We start from the raw sequence: 17,789 nt of genomic DNA, 5'->3' as shown, positions 1-17,789 counted from the left end.
GCATCTCTGTATCAGTGCCGGCCATACTGCCCCATAATAGTGCCATCCACTGCATCTCTGTATCAGTGCCGGCCATACTGCCCCATAATAGTGTCATCCACTGCATCTCTGTATCAGTGCCGGCCATACTGCCCCATAATAGTGCCATCCACTGCATCTCTGTATCAGTGCCGGCCATACTGCCCCATAATAGTGCAATCCACTGCATCTCAGTATCAGTGCCGGCCATACTGCCCCATAATAGTGCCATCCACTGCATCTCTGTATCAGTGCCGGCCATACTGCCCCATAATAGTGCCATCCACTGCATCTCTGTATCAGTGCCGGCCATACTGCCCCATAATAGTGCAATCCACTGCATCTCTATATCAGTGCCGGCCATACTGCCCCATAATAGTGTCATCCACTGCATATCTGTATCAGTGCCGGCCATACTACCCCATAATAGTGCCATCCACTGCATCTCTGTATCAGTGCCGGCCATACTGCCCCATAATAGTGCCATCCACTGCATCTCTGTATCAGTGCCGGCCATACTGCCCCATAATAGTGCAATCCACTGCATCTCTGTATCAGTGCTGGCCATACTGCCCCATAATAGTGCCATCCACTGCATCTCTGTATCAGTGCCGGCCATACTATCCCATAATAGCGCCATCCACTGCATCTCTGTATCAGTGCCGGCCATACTGCCCCATAATAGTGCAATACACTGCATCTCTGTATCAGTGCCGGCCATACTGCCCCATAATAGTGCCATCCACTGCATCTCTGTATCAGTGCCGGCCATACTATCCCATAATACCGCCATCCACTGCATCTCTGTATCAGTGCCGGTCATACTGCCCCATAATAGTGCCGGCCATACTGCCCCATAATAGTGCAATCCACTGCATCTCTGTATCAGTGCCCGCCATACTGCCCCATAATAGTGCCATCCACTGCATCTCAGTATCAGTGCCGGCCATACTGCCCCATAATAGTGCAATCCACTGCATCTCTGTATCAGTGCCGGTCATACTGCCCCATAATAGCGCCATCCACTGCATCTCTGTATCAGTGCCGGTCATACTGCCCCATAATAGTGCCGGCAATAATAGCGCCATCCACTGCATCTCTGTATCAGTGCCGGCCATACTGCCCCATAATAGTGCCATCCACTGCATCTCTGTATCAGTGCCGGCCATACTATCCCATAATAGCGCCATCCACTGCATCTCGGTATCAGTGCCGGCCATACTGCCCCATAATAGAGCCATCCACTGCATCTCTGTATCAGTGCCAGCCATACTGCCCCATAATAGAGCCATCCACTGCATCTCTGTATCAGTGCCGGCCATACTGCCCCATAATAGTGCCATCCACTGCATCTCGGTATCAGTGCCGGCCATACTGCCCCATAATAGTGCCATCCACTGCATCTCCGTATCAATGCCGGCCATACTGCCCCATAATAGTGCCATCCACTGCATCTCGGTATCAGTGCCGGCCATACTGCCCCATAATAGTGCCATCCACTGCATCTCCGTATCAGTGCCGGCCATACTGCCCCATAATAGCGCCATCCACTGCATCTCTGTATCAGTGCCGGCCATACTGCCCCATAATAGTGCCATCCACTGCATCTCTGTATCAGTTCCGGCCATACTGCCCCATAATAGTGCCATCCACTGCATCTCTGTATCAGTGCCGGCCATACTGCCCCATAATAGTGCCATTCACTGCATCTCTGTATCAGTGCCAGCCATACTGCCCCATAATAGTGCCATCCACTGCATCTCTGTATCAGTGCCGGCCATACTGCCCCATAATAGTGCCATCCACTGCATCTCTGTATCAGTTCCGGCCATACTATCCCATAATAGTGCCATCCACTGCATCTCTGTATCAGTGCCAGCCGATGTGTCTCCGTATCAGTGACAGCTGCCATGTCTCCAAATCAATGGCGGCCATACTGTACGCATAACAATGCCAGCCGCCATGTCTCTGTAACAGTGCCAGCAGCCGTTTCTACGAATCAATGGTGGCCATACTGCGCTCATAACAGTGCCAGCCGATGTGTCTCCGAATCAGTGACAGCTGCCATGTCTCCAAATTAATGGCGGCCATATTGTGCCCGTAACAATGCCAGACGCCGTTACTACGAATCAGTGCCAGCCATACTGCACCCATAACAGTGCCACCCGCGGTATGTCAGAATCAATGCCGGCTATACTGTCAGTATTTGCATATCAGTACCAGCCATACTGCACCCATATCAGTACCAGCCATACAGCACCCATATCAGTACCAGCCATACTGCACCCATATTAGTACCAGCCATACTACACCCATATCAGTACCAGCCATACTGCACCCATATCAGTACCAGCCATACGGCGCCCATATTAGTACCAGCCATACTACACCCATATCAGTACCAGCCATACTATACACATATCAGTACCAGCCATACTGCACCCATATCAGTACCAGCCATACTGCACCCATATCAGTACCAGCCATACTGCACCCATATCAGTACCAGCCATACGGCGCCCATATCAGTACCAGCCATACTGCACCCATATCAGTACCAGCCATACTACACCCATATCAGTACCAGCCATACTACACCCATATCAGTATCAGCCATACTGCACCCATATCAGTACCAGCCATACTACACCCATATCAGTACCAGCCATACTGCACTCATATCAGTACCAGCCATACTGCACCCATATCAGTACCAGCCATACTACACCCATATCAGTACCAGCCATACTGCACCCATATCAGTACCAGCCATACTACACCCATATCAGTACCAGCCATACTGCACCCATATCAGTACCAGCCATACTGCACCCATATCAGTACCAGCCATACGGCGCCCATATCAGTACCAGCCATATTGCACCCATATCAGTACCAGCCATACTACACCCATATCAGTACCAGCCATACTACACCCATATCAGTACCAGCCATACTGCACCCACATCAGTACCAGCCATACTACACCCATATCAGTAACAGCCATACTGCACCCATATCAGTACCAGCCATACTGCACCCATATCAGTACCAGCCATACTGCACCCATATCAGTACCAGCCATACTGCACCCATATCAGTACCAGCCATACTGCACCCATATCAGTACCAGCCATACTGCGCCCATATCAGTACCAGCTATACGGCGCCCATATCAGTACCAGCCATACTGCACCCATATCAGTACCAGCCATACTGCACCCATATCAGTACCAGCCATACTACACCCATATCAGTACCAGCCATACTGCACCCATATCAGTACCAGCCATACTGCACCCATATCAGTACCAGCCATACTGCACCCATATCAGTACCAGCTATACGGCGCCCATATCAGTACCAACCATACTGCACCCATATCAGTACCAGCCATACTACACCCATATCAGTACCAGCCATACTACACCCATATCAGTACCAGCCATACTGCACCCATATCAGTACCAGCCATACTGCACCCATATCAGTACCAGCCATACTGCACCCATATCAGTACCAGCCATACTGCACCCATATCAGTACCAGCCATACTGCACCCATATCAGTACCAGCTATACGGCGCCCATATCAGTTCCAGCCATACTGCACCCATATCAGTACCAGCTATACGGCGCCCATATCAGTACCAACCATACTGCACCCATATCAGTACCAGCCATACTACACCCATATCAGTACCAGCCATACTACACCCATATCAGTACCAGCCATACTGCACCCATATCAGTACCAGCCATACTGCACCCATATCAGTACCAGCCATACTGCGCCCATATCAGTACCAACCATACTGCACCCATATCAGTACCAGCCATACTACACCCATATCAGTACCAGCCATACTACACCCATATCAGTACCAGCCATACTGCACCCATATCAGTACCAGCCATACTGCACCCATATCAGTACCAGCCATACTGCACCCATATCAGTACCAGCCATACTGCACCCATATCAGTACTAGCCATTCTGCACCCATATCAGTACCAGCCATACTTTACCCATATCAGTACGAGCCATACGGCGCCCATATCAGTACCAGCCATACTACACCCATATCAGTACCAGCCATACTACACCCATATCAGTACCAGCCATACTACACCCATATCAGTACCAGCCATACTACACCCATATCAGTACCAGCCATACTACACCCATATCAGTACCAGCCATACTGCACCCATATCAGTACCAGCCATACTGCACCCATATCAGTACCAGCCATACTACACCCATATCAGTACCAGCCATACTGCACCCATATCAGTACCAGCCATACTACACCCATATCAGTACCAGCCATACTACACCCATATCAGTACCAGCCATACTGCACCCATATCAGTACCAGCCATACTGCACCCATATCAGTACCAGCCATACTGCACCCATATCAGTACCAGCCATACGGCGTCCATATCAGTACCAGCCTTACTACACCCATATCAGTACCAGCCATACTGCACCCATATCAGTACCAGCCATACTGCACCCATATCAGTACCAGCCATACGGCGCCCATATCAGTACCAGCCATACTACACCCATATTAGTACCAGCCATACTGCACCCATATCCGTACCAGCCATTCAGCACCCATATCAGTACCAGCAATACTGCACCCATATCAGTACCAGCCATACTGCACCCATATCAGTACCAGCCATATGGCGCCCATATCAGTACCAGCCATACGGCGCCCATATCAGTACCAGCCATACTGCACCCATATCAGTACCAGCCATACTGCACCCATATCAGTACCAGCCATACGGCGCCCATATCAGTACCAGCCATACTACACCCATATCAATACCAGCCATACTGCACCCATATCAATACCAGCCATACTACACCCATATCAGTACCAGCCATACCGCACCCATATCAGTACCAGCCATTCTGCACCCATATCAGTACCAGCAATACTGCACCCATATCAGTACCAGCCATACTGCACCCATATCAGTACTAGCCATACTGCACCCATATCAGTACCAGCCATACTGCACCCATATCAGTACCAGCCATACTGCACCCATATCAGTACCAGCCATATGGCGCCCATATCAGTACCAGCCATACTGCACCCATATCAGTACCAGCCATACAGCACCCATATCAGTACCAGCCATATGGCGCTCATATCAGTACCAGCCATACTGCACCCATATCAGTACCAGCCATACTGCACCCATATCAGTACCAGCCACACTGCACCCATATCAGTACCAGCCATACTGCACCCATATCAGTACCAGCCATACGGCGCCCATATCAGTACCAGCCATACTGCACCCATATCAGTACCAGCCATACTACACCCATATCAGTATCAGCCATACTGCACCCATATCAGTACCAGCCATACTACACCCATATCAGTACCAGCCATACTGCATTCATATCAGTACCAGCCATACTGCACCCATATCAGTACCAGCCATACTACACCCATATCAGTACCAGCCATACTGCACCCATATCAGTACCAGCCATACTACACCCATATCAGTACCAGCCATACTGCACCCATATCAGTACCAGCCATACTGCACCCATATCAGTACCAGCCATACGGCGCCCATATCAGTACCAGCCATATTGCACCCATATCAGTACCAGCCATACTACACCCATATCAGTACCAGCCATACTACACCCATATCAGTACCAGCCATACTGCACCCATATCAGTACCAGCCATACTGCACCCATATCAGTACCAGCCATACTGCACCCATATCAGTACCAGTCATACCGCAACCAAATCAGTACCAGCCATACTGCACCCATATCAGTACCAGCCATACTGCACCCATATCAGTACCAGCCATACTGCGCCCATATCAGTACCAGCTATACGGCGCCCATATCAGTACCAGCCATACTGCACCCATATCAGTACCAGCCATACTGCACCCATATCAGTACCAGCCATACTGCACCCATATCAGTACCAGCCATACTGCACCCATATCAGTACCAGCCATACTGCACCCATATCAGTACCAGCCATACTGCACCCATATCAGTACCAGCTATACGGCGCCCATATCAGTACCAACCATACTGCACCCATATCAGTACCAGCCATACTACACCCATATCAGTACCAGCCATACTACACCCATATCAGTACCAGCCATACTGCACCCATATCAGTACCAGCCATACTGCACCCATATCAGTACCAGCCATACTGCACCCATATCAGTACCAGCCATACTGCACCCATATCAGTACCAGCCATACTGCACCCATATCAGTACCAGCTATACGGCGCCCATATCAGTTCCAGCCATACTGCACCCATATCAGTACCAGCTATACGGCGCCCATATCAGTACCAACCATACTGCACCCATATCAGTACCAGCCATACTACACCCATATCAGTACCAGCCATACTACACCCATATCAGTACCAGCCATACTGCACCCATATCAGTACCAGCCATACTACACCCATATCAGTACCAGCCATACTGCACCCATATCAGTACCAGCCATACTGCACCCATATCAGTACTAGCCATTCTGCACCCATATCAGTACCAGCCATACTTTACCCATATCAGTACGAGCCATACGGCGCCCATATCAGTACCAGCCATACTACACCCATATCAGTACCAGCCATACTACACCCATATCAGTACCAGCCATACTACACCCATATCAGTACCAGCCATACTACACCCATATCAGTACCAGCCATACTGCACCCATATCAGTACCAGCCATACTGCACCCATATCAGTACCAGCCATACTACACCCATATCAGTACCAGCCATACTGCACCCATATCAGTACCAGCCATACTACACCCATATCAGTACCAGCCATACTACACCCATATCAGTACCAGCCATACTGCACCCATATCAGTACCAGCCATACTGCACCCATATCAGTACCAGCCATACTGCACCCATATCAGTACCAGCCATACGGCGTCCATATCAGTACCAGCCATACTACACCCATATCAGTACCAGCCATACTGCACCCATATCAGTACCAGCCATACTGCACCCATATCAGTACCAGCCATACAGCGCCCATATCAGTACCAGCCATACTACACCCATATCAGTACCAGCCATACTGCACCCATATCCGTACCAGCCATTCAGCACCCATATCAGTACCAGCAATACTGCACCCATATCAGTACCAGCCATACTGCACCCATATCAGTACCAGCCATATGGCGCCCATATCAGTACCAGCCATACGGCGCCCATATCAGTACCAGCCATACTGCACCCATATCATCAGTACCAGCCATACTGCACCCATATCAGTACCAGCCATACCGCAACCAAATCAGTACCAGCCATACTGCACCCATATCAGTACCAGCCATACTGCACCCATATCAGTACCAGCCATACGGCGCCCACAACAGTGCCAGTCACCATGTCCTTGAATCAGTGCCAGCCATACTGCGCCCATAGCAGTGTCAACTACCATGTCTCTGTATCAATGCTGGCCATATTGCGCCCATTACATTGTCTGCCACTGTGTCTGCATATCAGCGCCGGCCAAACTGCACCCATTACAGTGCCAGCCACCGAGTCTCCATATCAGTGCTGGCCATACTGCACCCATTACAGTGCCAGCCAGGTGTCTCCATATCAGTGCAGGCCTGGCCATACTGCAGTCATCGCAGTGCCAGCCACCATGTCCCTGTGTACTAATGCTGGCCATACTGCGCCCATTATAGTGCCAGCCGCCTTTTCTTCATATTAGCGCTGGCCATACTGCACCCATAACAGTGTCGGCCATCCTGTCTCCATATTAGTACCAGCCAAGCCACGGTATCTCCATACCAGTGCCGGCCATACTGCACCCATAACAGTGCCAGCCACCGTGTCTCCATACCTGTTCACACCTATTTCTTATATTGGAAGTGCCATCAGTTTTTTCTGTTTCTATATTTCAGCCTTGACTGAGCACTCCACCCTGATGCCGCAGGTGGTTTTACTTGCAGTAGGATCTTACTTTCCCACACATAAGCAGACGGATGTCCCTTAGAGAGGTATTCACATCGGTAGGGTCCTGACATCGAGAAACGCCTTATCGCGGCTGTCAGGTACACATGAATTGGCCAATTTATGCGCTAAGATTTCTCATTTATTTCTATTTTCCACAGCAGTAATGCTATTCATATTTCATACTTCATAATTATATGCTAAGCGTTACAGAGTGCTACTTTGTTTGTTAATTATCCATACCAGTGCCGGCCATACTGCACCCATAAGAGTGCCAGCCAGGTGTCTCCATAGCAATGCCGGCCACCCTGTCTCCCTATTAGTGCCAGCCACCGTGTCTCCATACCAGTGCCGGCCACCCTGTCTCCATATTAGTGCCAGCCACCGTGTCTCCATACCAGTGCCGGCCATAACGCACCCATAACTAGTTCGAGCCACCTTGTCTCCATACCAGTGCCGGCCATAATGCACCCATAACAGTGCCAGACTCTGTGTCTCGGAATTAGTGCTGCCATACCGCGCCCAATACTGTGCCATTGACCGTATCTCCGTAACAGTGCCAGCCACCGAGCTTCATTCTCCATATCAGTGCCGGCCATACTCCTTGCAATAGTGCCATCCACTGCATCTCGGTATCAGTGCCGGCCATACTGCCCCATAATAGTGCCATCCACTGCATCTCTCTATCAGTGCCGGCCATACTGCCCCATAATAGTGCCATCTACTGCATCTCTGTATCAGTGCTGGCCATACTGCCCCATAATAGTGCCATCCACTGCATCTCTGTATCAGTGCCGGCCATATTGCCCCATAATAGTGCCATCCACTGCATCTCTGTATCAGTGCCGGCCATACTGCCCCATAATAGTGCCATCTACTGCATCTCTGTATCAGTGCCGGCCATACTATCCCATAATAGTGCCATGCACTGCATCTCTGTATCAGTGCCGGCCATACTATCCCATAATAGTGCCATCCACTGCATCTCTGTATCAGTGCCGGCCATACTGCCCCATAATAGTGCGAACCACTGCATCTCTGTATCAGTGCCGGCCATACTGCCCCATAATAGTGCCATCCACTGCATCTCTGTGTCAGTGCCGGCCATACTGCCCCATAATAGTGCCATCCACTGCATCTCTGTATCAGTGCCGGCCATACTGCCCCATAATAGTGCCATCTACTGCATCTCTGTATCAGTGCCGGCCATACTGCCCCATAATAGTGCCATCCACTGCATCTCTGTATCAGTGCCGGCCATACTGCCCCATAATAGTGCCATCCACTGCATCTCTGTATCAGTGCCGGCCATACTGCCCCATAATAGTGCCATCTACTGCATCTCTGTATCAGTGCCGGCCATACTATCCCATAATAGTGCCATGCACTGCATCTCTGTATCAGTGCCGGCCATACTATCCCATAATAGTGCCATCCACTGCATCTCTGTATCAGTGCCGGCCATACTGCCCCATAATAGTGCGAACCACTGCATCTCTGTATCAGTGCCGGCCATACTGCCCCATAATAGTGCCATCCACTGCATCTCTGTATCAGTGCCGGCCATACTGCCCCATAATAGTGCCATCCACTGCATCTCTGTATCAGTGCCGGCCATACTACCCCATAATAGTGCAATCCACTGCATCTCTGTATCAGTGCCGGCCATACTACCCCGTTATAGTGCAATCCACTGCATCTCTGTATCAGTGCCGGCCATACTATCCCATAATAGTGCCATCCACTGCATCTCTATATCAGTGCTGGCCATACTATCCCATAATAGTGCCATCCACTGCATCTCTGTATCAGTGCCGGCCATACTGCCCCATAATAGTGCCATCCACTGCATCTCTGTATCAGTGCCGGCCATACTGCCCCATAATAGTGCCATCCACTGCATCTCTGTATCGGTGCCGGCCATACTGACCCATAATAGTGCCATCTACTGCATCTCTGTATCAGTGCCGGCCATACAGCCCCATAATAGTGCCATCCACTGCATCTCTGTATCAGTGCCGGCCATAATACCCCATAATAGTGCCATCTACTGCATCTCTGTATCAGTGCCGGCTATACTATCCCATAATAGTGCCATCCACTGCATCTCTGTATCAGTGCCGGCCACTGCCCCATAATAGTGCCATCCACTGCATCTCTGTATCAGTGCCGGCCATACTGCCCCATAATAGTGCCATCCACTGCATCTCTGTATCAGTGCCGGCCATACTGCCCCATAATAGTGCCATCCACTGCATCTCTGTATCAGTGCCGGCCATACTGCCCCATAATAGTGCCATCCACTGCATCTCTGTATCAGTGCCGGCCATACTGCCCCATAATAGTGCAATCCACTGCATCTCAGTATCAGTGCCGGCCATACTGCCCCATAATAGTGCCATCCACTGCATCTCTGTATCAGTGCCGGCCATACTGCCCCATAATAGTGCCATCCACTGCATCTCTGTATCAGTGCCGGCCATACTGCCCCATAATAGTGCAATCCACTGCATCTCTGTATCAGTGCCGGCCATACTGCCCCATAATAGTGCCATCCACTGCATCTCTGTATCAGTGTCGGCCATACTACCCCATAATAGTGCCATCCACTGCATCTCTGTATCGGTGGCGGCCATACTGCCCCATAATAGTGCCATCCACTGCATCTCTGTATCGGTGCCGGCCATACTGCCCCATAATAGTGCAATCCACTGCATCTCTGTATCAGTGCAGGCCATACTGCCCCATAATAGTGCCATCCACTGCAGCTCTGTATCAGTGCCGGCCATACTATCCCATAATAGTGCCATCCACTGCATCTCCGTATCAGTGCCGGCCATACTGCCCCGTAATAGTGCCATCCACTGCATCTCTGTATCAGTGCTGGCCATACTGACCCATAATAGTGCCATCCACTGCATCTCTCTATCAGTGCCGGCCATACTGCCCCATAATAGTGCCATCTACTGCATCTCTGTATCAGTGCTGGCCATACTGCCCCATAATAGTGCCATCCACTGCATCTCTGTATCAGTGCCGGCCATACTGCCCCATAATAGTGCCATCCACTGCATCTCTGTATCAGTGCCGGCCATACTGCCCCATAATAGTGCCATCTACTGCATCTCTGTATCAGTGCCGGCCATACTATCCCATAATAGTGCCATGCACTGCATCTCTGTATCAGTGCCGGCCATACTATCCCATAATAGTGCCATCCACTGCATCTCTGTATCAGTGCCGGCCATACTGCCCCATAATAGTGCGAACCACTGCATCTCTGTATCAGTGCCGGCCATACTGCCCCATAATAGTGCCATCCACTGCATCTCTGTGTCAGTGCCGGCCATACTGCCCCATAATAGTGCCATCCACTGCATCTCTGTATCAGTGCCGGCCATACTGCCCCATAATAGTGCCATCTACTGCATCTCTGTATCAGTGCCGGCCATACTGCCCCATAATAGTGCCATCCACTGCATCTCTGTATCAGTGCCGGCCATACTGCCCCATAATAGTGCCATCCACTGCATCTCTGTATCAGTGCCGGCCATACTGCCCCATAATAGTGCCATCTACTGCATCTCTGTATCAGTGCCGGCCATACTATCCCATAATAGTGCCATGCACTGCATCTCTGTATCAGTGCCGGCCATACTATCCCATAATAGTGCCATCCACTGCATCTCTGTATCAGTGCCGGCCATACTGCCCCATAATAGTGCGAACCACTGCATCTCTGTATCAGTGCCGGCCATACTGCCCCATAATAGTGCCATCCACTGCATCTCTGTATCAGTGCCGGCCATACTGCCCCATAATAGTGCCATCCACTGCATCTCTGTATCAGTGCCGGCCATACTACCCCATAATAGTGCAATCCACTGCATCTCTGTATCAGTGCCGGCCATACTACCCCGTTATAGTGCAATCCACTGCATCTCTGTATCAGTGCCGGCCATACTATCCCATAATAGTGCCATCCACTGCATCTCTATATCAGTGCCGGCCATACTATCCCATAATAGTGCCATCCACTGCATCTCTGTATCAGTGCCGGCCATACTGCCCCATAATAGTGCCATCCACTGCATCTCTGTATCAGTGCCGGCCATACTGCCCCATAATAGTGCCATCCACTGCATCTCTGTATCGGTGCCGGCCATACTGACCCATAATAGTGCCATCTACTGCATCTCTGTATCAGTGCCGGCCATACAGCCCCATAATAGTGCCATCCACTGCATCTCTGTATCAGTGCCGGCCATAATACCCCATAATAGTGCCATCTACTGCATCTCTGTATCAGTGCCGGCTATACTATCCCATAATAGTGCCATCCACTGCATCTCTGTATCAGTGCCGGCCACTGCCCCATAATAGTGCCATCCACTGCATCTCTGTATCAGTGCCGGCCATACTGCCCCATAATAGTGCCATCCACTGCATCTCTGTATCAGTGCCGGCCATACTGCCCCATAATAGTGCCATCCACTGCATCTCTGTATCAGTGCCAGCCATACTGCCCCATAATAGTGCCATCCACTGCATCTCTGTATCAGTGCCGGCCATACTGCCCCATAATAGTGCAATCCACTGCATCTCAGTATCAGTGCCGGCCATACTGCCCCATAATAGTGCCATCCACTGCATCTCTGTATCAGTGCCGGCCATACTGCCCCATAATAGTGCCATCCACTGCATCTCTGTATCAGTGCCGGCCATACTGCCCCATAATAGTGCAATCCACTGCATCTCTGTATCAGTGCCGGCCATACTGCCCCATAATAGTGCCATCCACTGCATCTCTGTATCAGTGTCGGCCATACTACCCCATAATAGTGCCATCCACTGCATCTCTGTATCGGTGGCGGCCATACTGCCCCATAATAGTGCCATCCACTGCATCTCTGTATCGGTGCCGGCCATACTGCCCCATAATAGTGCAATCCACTGCATCTCTGTATCAGTGCAGGCCATACTGCCCCATAATAGTGCCATCCACTGCAGCTCTGTATCAGTGCCGGCCATACTATCCCATAATAGTGCCATCCACTGCATCTCTGTTTCAGTGCCGGCCATACTGCCCCGTAATAGTGCCATCCACTGCATCTCTGTATCAGTGCTGGCCATACTGACCCATAATAGTGCAATCCACTGCATCTCTGTATCAGTGCCGGCCATACTGCCCCATAATAGTGCCATCCACTGCATCTCTGTATCAGTGCCGGCCATACTGCCCCATAATAGTGCCATCCACTGCATCTCTGTATCAGTGCCGGCCATACTGCCCCATAATAGTGCCATCCACTGCATCTCCGTATCAATGCCGGCCATACTGCCCCATAATAGTGCCATCCACTGCATCTCTGTATCAGTGCCGGCCATACTGCCCCATAATAGTGCCATCCACAGCATCTCCGTATCAGTGCCGGCCATACTGCCCCGTAATAGTGCCATCCACTGCATCTCTGCATCAGTGCCGGCCATACTATTCCATAATAGCGCCATCCACTGCATCTCTGTATCAGTGCCGGCCATACTGCCCCATAATAGTGCCATCCACTGCATCTCTGTATCAGTGCCGGCCATACTGCCCCATAATAGTGCCATCCACTGCATCTCTGTATCAGTGCCGGCCATACTATCCCATAAAAGCGCCATCCACTGCATCTCTGTATCAGTGCCGGCCATACTGCCCCATAGTAGTGCCATCCACTGCATCTCTGTATCAGTGCCGGCCATACTGCCCCATAATAGTGCCATCCACTGCATCTCTGTATCAGTGCCAGTCATACTATCCCATAATAGTGCCATGCACTGCATCTCTGTATCAGTGCCGGCCATACTATCCCATAATAGTGCCATCCACTGCATCTCTGTATCAGTGCCGGCCATACTGCCCCATAATAGTGCCATCCACTGCATCTCTGTATCAGTGCCGGCCATACTATCCCATAATAGTGCCATCTACTGCATCTCTGTATCAGTGCCGGCCATATTACCCCATAATAGTGCCATCCACTGCATCTCTGTATCAGTGCCGGTCATACTGCCCCATAATAATGCCACCCACTGCATCTCTGTATCAGTGCCGGCCATATTGCCCCATAGTAGTGCCATCCACTGCATCTCTGTATCAGTGCCGGCCATACTATCCCATAATAGTGCCATGCACTGCATCTCTGTATCAGTGCCGGCCATACTGCCCCATAATAGTGCCATCCATTGCATCTCTGTATCAGTGCCAGTCACTGCCCCATAATAGTGCCATCCACTGCATCTCTGTATCAGTGCCGGCCATACTACCCCATAATAGTGCCATCCACTGCATCTCTGTATCAGTGCCGGCCATACTATCCCATAATAGTGCCATGCACTGCATCTCTGTTTCAGTGACGGCCGTACAGGCCCATAATAGTGGCATCCACTGCATCTCTGTATCAGTGCCGGCCATACTATCCCATAATAGTGCCATCCACTGCATCTCCGTATCAGTGCCGGCCATACTACCTCATAATAATGCCATCCACTGCATCTCCGTATCAGTGCCGGCCATACTGCCCCATAATAGTGCCATCCACTGCATCTCTGTATCAGTGCCGGCCATACTATCCCATAATAGTGCCATGCACTGCATCTCTGTTTCAGTGCCGGCCATACTGCCCCATAATAGTGCCATCTACTGCATCTCTGTATCAGTGCCGGCCATACTATCCCATAATAGTGCCATCTACTGCATCTCAGTATCAGTGCCGGCTATACTGCCCCATAATAGTGCCATCTACTGCATCTCTGTATCAGTGCCGGCTATACTACCCCATAATAGTGCCAATCCACTGCATCTCTGTATCAGTGCCGGCCATACTAACCCATAATAGTGCCATCCACTGCATCTCTGTATCAGTGCCGGCCATACTATCCCATAATAGTGCCATGCACTGCATCTCTGTATCAGTGCCGGCCATACTGCCCCATAATAGTGCCATCCATTGCATCTCTGTATCAGTGCCAGTCACTGCCCCATAATAGTGCCATCCACTGCATCTCTGTATCAGTGCCGGCCATACTACCCCATAATAGTGCCATCCACTGCATCTCTGTATCAGTGCCGGCCATACTATCCCATAATAGTGCCATGCACTGCATCTCTGTTTCAGTGACGGTAGTACTGCCCCATAATAGTGCCATCCACTGCATCTCTGTATCAGTGCCGGCCATACTATCCCATAATAGTGCCATCCACTGCATCTCCGTATCAGTGCCGGCCATACTACCTCATAATAATGCCATCCACTGCATCTCCGTATCAGTGCCGGCCATACTGCCCCATAATAGTGCCATCCACTGCATCTCTGTATCAGTGCCGGCCATACTATCCCATAATAGTGCCATGCACTGCATCTCTGTTTCAGTGCCGGCCATACTGCCCCATAATAGTGCCATCTACTGCATCTCTGTATCAGTGCCGGCCATACTATCCCATAATAGTGCCATCTACTGCATCTCAGTATCAGTGCCGGCTATACTGCCCCATAATAGTGCCATCTACTGCATCTCTGTATCAGTGCCGGCTATACTACCCCATAATAGTGCCAATCCACTGCATCTCTGTATCAGTGCCGGCCATACTACCCCATAATAGTGCCATCCACTGCATCTCTGTATCAGTGCCGGCCATACTATCCCATAATAGTGCCATCTACTGCATCTCAGTATCAGTGCCGGCTATACTACCCCATAATAATGCCATCTACTGCATCTCTGTATCAGTGCCAGCCATACTGCCCCATAATAGTGCCATCTACTGCATCTCTGTATCAGTGCCGGCCATACTGCCCCATAATAGTGCCATCTACTGCATCTCTGTATCAGTGCTGGCATACTGCCCCGTAATAGTGCCATCCACTGCATCTCTGTATCAATGCCGGCCATACTGCCCCATAATAATGCCATCTACTGCATCTCAGTATCAGTGCCAGCTATACTACCCCATAATAGTGCCATCCACTGCATCTCTGTATCAGTGCCGGCTATACTATCCCATAATAGTGCCATCCACTGCATCTCTGCATCAGTGCCGGCCATACTGCCCCATAATAGTGCAATCCACTGCATCTCTGTATCAGTGCCGGCCATACTACCCCATAATAGTGCCATCTACTGCATCTCTGTATCAGTGCCGGCCATACTATCCCATAATAGTGCCATCCACTGCATCTCTGTATCAGTGCCGGCCATACTGCCCCATAATAGTGCAATCCACTGCATCTCTGTATCAGTGCCGGCCATACTACCCCATAATAGTGCCATCTACTGCATCTCCGTATCAGTGCCGGCCATACAGCCCCATAATAGTGCAATCCACTGCATCTCTGTATCAGTGCCGGCCATACTACCCCATAATAGTGCCATCTACTGCATCTCTGTATCAGTGCCGGCTATACTATCCCATAATAGTGCCATCCACTGCATCTCTGTATCAGTGCCGGCCACTGCCCCATAATAGTGCCATCCACTGCATCTCTGTATCAGTGCCAGCCATACTGCCCCATAATAGTGCCATCCACTGCATCTCTGTATCAGTGCCGGCCATACTGCCCCATAATAGTGCCATCCACTGCATCTCTGTATCAGTGCCGGCCATACTGCCCCATAATAGTGCAATCCACTGCATCTCAGTATCAGTGCCGGCCATACTGCCCCATAATAGTGTCATCCACTGCATCTCTGTATCAGTGCCGGCCATACTGCCCCATAATAGTGCCATCCACTGCATCTCTGTATCAGTGCCGGCCATACTGCCCCATAATAGTGCAATCCACTGCATCTCTGTATCAGTGCCGGCCATACTATCCCATAATAGTGCCATCCACTGCATCTCTGTATCAGTGCCGGCCATACTGCCCCATAATAGTGCAATCCACTGCATCTCTGTATCAGTGCCGGCCATACTGCCCCATAATAGTGTCATCCACTGCATCTCTGTATCAGTGCCGGCCATACTGCCCCATAATAGTGCCATCCACTGCATCTCTGTATCAGTGCCGGCCATACTACCCCATAATAGTGCCATCCACTGCATCTCTGTATCAGTGCCGGCCATACTGCCCCATGATAGTGCCATCCACTGCATCTCTGTATTAGTGCCGGCCATACTGCCCCATAATAGTGCAATCCACTGCATCTCTGTATCAGTGCCGGCCATACTGCCCCATAATAGTGCCATCCACTGCATCTCTGTATCAGTGCCGGCCATACTATCCCATAATAGTGCCATCCACTGCATCTCTGTATCAGTGCCGGCCATACTGCCCCATAATAGTGCCATCCACTGCATCTCTGTATCAGTGCCGGCCATACTGCCCCATAATAGTGCCATCCACTGCATCTCTGTATCAGTGCCGGCCATACTGCCCCATAATAGTGCCATCTACTGCATCTCTGTATCAGTGCCGGCCATACTGCCCCATAATAGTGCCATCCACTGCATCTCTGTATCAGTGCCGGCCATACTGCCCCATAATAGTGCCATCCACTGCATCTCTGTATCAGTGCCGGCCATACTGCCCCATAATAGTGTCATCCACTGCATCTCCGTATCAATGCCGGCCATACTGCCCCATAATAGTGCCATCCACTGCATCTCTGTATCAGTGCCGGCCATACTATCCCATAATAGTGCCATCCACTGCATCTCTGTATCTGTGCCGGCCATACTGCCCCACAATAGTGCCAT

The sequence above is a fragment of the Phyllobates terribilis genome, unplaced genomic scaffold (assembly GCF_046119375.1).
Source record: "Phyllobates terribilis strain yellow unplaced genomic scaffold, ASM4611937v1 Scaffold_5__5_contigs__length_657084704, whole genome shotgun sequence".
Lineage (NCBI taxonomy): Eukaryota > Metazoa > Chordata > Amphibia > Anura > Dendrobatidae > Phyllobates > Phyllobates terribilis.
This window is presented reverse-complemented; position numbering follows the sequence as displayed.